This window comes from Orycteropus afer, unplaced genomic scaffold, assembly GCF_000298275.1.
Source record: "Orycteropus afer afer isolate SDZICR_OR568_19922 unplaced genomic scaffold, OryAfe1.0 scaffold00271, whole genome shotgun sequence".
Lineage (NCBI taxonomy): Eukaryota > Metazoa > Chordata > Mammalia > Tubulidentata > Orycteropodidae > Orycteropus > Orycteropus afer.
This window is the reverse complement of record NW_006921858.1, coordinates 336,893-341,718: the sequence shown is the minus strand read 5'-3', so window position 1 is coordinate 341,718 and position 4,826 is coordinate 336,893.

Here is a 4,826-nt window from a genome sequence, read left to right as displayed (position 1 = left end):
CAAGGAATGGTTCCATATCACGGACTCAGTTTTGCTCTCTGCTCTTGGCAGATTGGGCACTCAGCAGTGGTGGTAGCAGGTATCCATGTTGCGGGAGCAGGGAAAAACCTCCAGCTTGATATTTGATCCAGGAACTTTGGACTTACCGGCTTCTATACGTGTGTGAGCCATTTTCTAAGATAAATTTCTCTCAAGAAACCCAAGGAGGGGTCGCTATGAGTCGGGTCCAACTCGACAGCACATAACAACAACAACATATATATATAGCAATCCCCAAGATGACATATTATAAAAATTTGGCAACTCCCCAAAATTTAACTTAGCAGATTTACTATAGATAAAGAAAGGAGCTTTATGTCTGTATAACACTTAACACTTATAAATTATTTTCTCACATATTGCCTCTTGATAAAACTACATTGTAAGATATGTAAAAGACGTAAAGTATTTGAAAAAGTACTGTAGTTTTTTAAAAAATTGTTATTTTATACAAAACAGGAGACAGGAGAACTGAAAAGTTTAAGACAAATATTCCAAATGTTAAATTTTTATAATCAGATTTATATAGAATTAGAAAAAAACAACCAAATTAAGTAAGCAAGACTAGAAAATATAAATTGTGTTCAAGTACTGCATGCTATAACTGATATTTAGTTATTTCTTCAAATTATTTTGCATTTATTTCAGTATGCAAATGTTACTTACAAAATATTCCACTTAATATTTTCACAAAAAAGAGTTAAAGTAGAATCCCAAATCATATGCTAAGGAGTACTTTGGTGAAAATTTTATTAATATTTTGTACTTTTGATATCACAGTCTTTTTATAGATACAAGTTAATTTTTGCATACACTGTATTTTTAAGTTACATTCTGTTATGAACCAGTTTATAATTTCATGGATCTGTCTACTTGTTCTAGAGACAAAGGCCATTCACTCAGCACCTTGCCTTAGAGAAATGAATAACAGATGCAATAAGCCTTTTATATTTAATCGTACTCTGGTTTTGAACATATTATTACTACCTTATTCATTTGTATTCCTCGGGAGTTAAGAACAGGATAAGATAAAAAAGGAGGGAGAAAAAAATGTGATTTGGGTGAAAGTTTGAAAAGCAAATTTGTTTTCCATTCAAACATTCATACATATTTTGTTTTGTGACGTTGATTGCAATCTCCATGAGGTAAAAGCTCTCTTCCCACTTCCTCCCTAGGGTTACTATTTTCCTGGGTCCCTCTTTCCTTTAAGGAGCTCTGGTGGCACATTGCCTGAGGCATTTGACTGCTAACCAGAAGGTTAGAAGTTCAAACCCACCAGCCGCTCCATGAAAGGTAGATGGGGCAATCTACTTCTGTAAAGATTCACCACTTGGAAACTCAGTAGAGGTTGCTATGAGTCAGAATTGACTCAATGGCAGTGGGTCCCTTTCCTATGCATTCTGAGCTATCTCCTTGTGCAAATGTTGCCATTCTGACCTTCCATGGTTGATTGTCCTAAGGAATGTACTATAATTGTTCACTTATAGGCCTATTATTTGGCTAGAAGTTAAGCCACTGTAGTGAGTTCAATTCCAGGCCTAAAGGGTGAGTCGGGCCTATAATCATAGGGGTTTTGCCAATTTCTCTCAGACTTGTAAGCCTGCTTTTTTTTTTTTTTTTTTTTATGATTTTGAGGTTTTTCCCTTGTGCTATGCAAGATCTCCGATTTTTATTCCTTTCTGAGTGATTGGCAATGGTAGCCAGGCACCATCTGGTTGTAGTCTCAGAGACCTGTAGGCTGAGGTTCCCATGGTTCACTAGTCTCTTAGACTTATTGTTTCTATGTGTCATCTTCACTTCTAAGGAGCATTCTGGCTACACTTATTCAGAGACTAATTTGTTCATTCTTCTGGCATGGTATATTCAATATTCTTTGCCAACACCATAGTTCAAAGCATAAATTCTTCTTGAGTCTTCCTTATTCAGTTTTGTACTTATGAGGTGACTGAAAATACCATAGCTTGGATTAGGTGCACCTTAGTCCTGAAAGTGACATCTTTGCTCTTTAACACTTTAAAGAAGTCTTTTGCGGTAAATTTGCTGAATACAATACTGTCATTTGATTTCTTGACTACTGCTTCTTTGGGCATTGATTGTGGATCCAAGTAAAGCAAAATCCTTGACAACTTCAATCTTTTCTCCATTTATTGTGATGTTGCTTATTGGCCTACTTGTGAAGAGTTTTGTTTTCTTTATGTTGAGGTGTAATTCGTACCAAAGACTATAGTCTTTCATCTTCATCAGTAAGTGCTTCAAGTATTCCTCACTTTCAGCAAGCAAGGTTGTGTCATCTGCTTATCACAGGTTATTGAGTCTTCCTCCAATGCTGATACTGCATTCTTCTATAGGTCCAGCTTTTTGGATTATTTACTGTGCTTTAAGATTGAACAGGATGGCAAAAGGAAATAACCCTGACACACACCTTCCCAGATTTTAAGCTATGCAGTATTATCTTCTTCTTCTTCTTCTGTTCCAAATGAATGCCTCTTGGTGTATGAACAGTTTCCACATGAATACTAATGACTGAAGTGTTGTGGAATTCCCATTCTTCATAATGTCATCCATAATTTGTTATGATTTGCACAGTCAAATGCCTTTGGATAGTCAAAAAAACACAGGTAAACATCTTTCTGGTATTCATTGCTTTCAGTACCCATCTGATGTCAGCAATGATATCCCTTGTTCCAAGTCCTCTTCTGAATCCAGCTTGAATTTCTAGCAGTTCCATGTCAATGTACTGCTGCAACTATTTTTTAATGATCTTCAGTAAAATTTTATTGTGTGTGATATTGATGATATTGTTTGATAATTTCTGCATTCTGTTGGATCATCTTTCTTTGGAATTGGCACAGATACAATCTTTTCCACTCAATTAGCCACGTAACTACCTTCCAAATTTCTTGGCATAAATGAGTGATCACCTCCACACTGAATCCCTTTGTTGAATCCTGTCAATTACTAGAGCCTTGTTTTTCAACAATGCCTTCAGTGTAGCTTGGATTTCTTCCTTCAAAATCAATGGTTCTTCATTATATGCTAAGTTCTGAAAAGTTTCAACATGGACCAATTCTTTTTGCTACAATGATTCTATGTATTCCTTCCATCTTTTTTTTTTTTTTGGATGCTTCATGCATCATTAAATATTCTGCCCATAGGATCTTTCAATATTGGAATTCGAGGCTTAAATATTTTCTTCAGTTCTTTCAGCTTGAGAAATGCTAAGTGTGTTCTTTCCTTTTGTTTTTCTAACTCTAGCTCTTTGCACATTTCATTATAATACTTTGTTTTATCTTTTCGAGCCACCCTTTGAAATCTTCTGTTCAGCTCTATTACTTCATCATTTCTTCCATTTACTTTAGCTACTCTGTGTTCAAGAGTAAGTTTCAGAGTGTCTTCTAACTTTCATTTTGGTCTTTTCTTTCTTTCTTGTCTTTTAAATGACCTTTTGCTTTCCTCATGTGTTATGTCCTTGATGTCATCTCACAACTTGTCTGGCCTTTGGTCATTAGTATTCAATGTGTCAAATCTATTCTTTCTTTCTTTTTTTTTTTTTTTTTAATTGTGATTTGGGTGAAGATTTACAGAGCAAATTCACTTTCCATACAGCAGTTCACATACACTTTGTGTCATGACATTGGCCACAGTTAACCACGATGCAACAGCTCCCCTCCCACTTCCTCCTCATAGTTAGCTCTTCCCAGTGTCCATCCCTCCATGCACTCCTGCCCCCTGAGCTGTCTCCCTGTGAATAAGCAGCCCTTCTTTCTCCCATGATTGTTCTCTCCAAGGAGTGTATTTACCTCAAGTAAATGTTCAATTCATATGCCTGTCTTTTGTTTGCCTGGAAACCACAGGCATGGGTACAATTACAGACCTAAAGGGCAGCTAGGGGTGATAGTCTCAGTGGTTCCACCAGGCTCTGTCGGACCAGCAAACCTGCCCCCCCCCCTTTCTTTTTCTCCAATGATTTTGAGTTTTGTTCCACATTGTTCTTCCTCTCTATCAAGAATCTCCTACATAGATCCCCCTTCCAAGTGGATGACAGGCACCATCTACTACTTCTGGTCTCATAGTTGTATAGGCTGCAGATCAGATGGTGTACCAGTCACAAGGACTAGTTGTTTCCATGAATTTTGGTTTCCTTCATTCTTCTTTGCTCTGGACGAGGAGAGACTAATCTCCTCCAACGATTAGTTGCATCTAGTGCAGCTTGCTAGCTTTTAAGATCCCAGTCGCTGCTCGCCAAAGTAGGAGGTGGAACGATGTTTCGTATAGTATGTTATGCCAATTGAGATTGATGTCCCCTGCGACTATTGTCCCTAGCCACAGGTTCAACTACTCAATCCTTCTGGGTAGCTGGCTGTGACCAAGCAGTGACCACAACCTTGTGCCTTGACAGCTCAACTATACACCTGGGAATTCTGATCATTCACATAAACTTACAGGACTATTGTCTGCCAAACCTATACATGTTCTTGGATACACTCCCCATTTCATAGACACATCTAATAGTTCAGACTGTCCACCCACCTAACCACCCATATACCCATGTTTGCCTTCACAGACAATGCAGTATTGTATGTGCAAGGGTTCATCTTTGTTGTCTGTACCTCCCATGTACCTCTCTATGCCTTTCTCTTCCTCGTTGCCACCATATTGGTCACTCACATTTGGTACATTGCCCTTCTCTTCACCCAAATCAATATTTATTTCTATCTATCTAACAGCATTCACTCCCCTCACCCCCCCCCACTCCTGGTAACCAACAAAGAAAACGTCCTTCTATA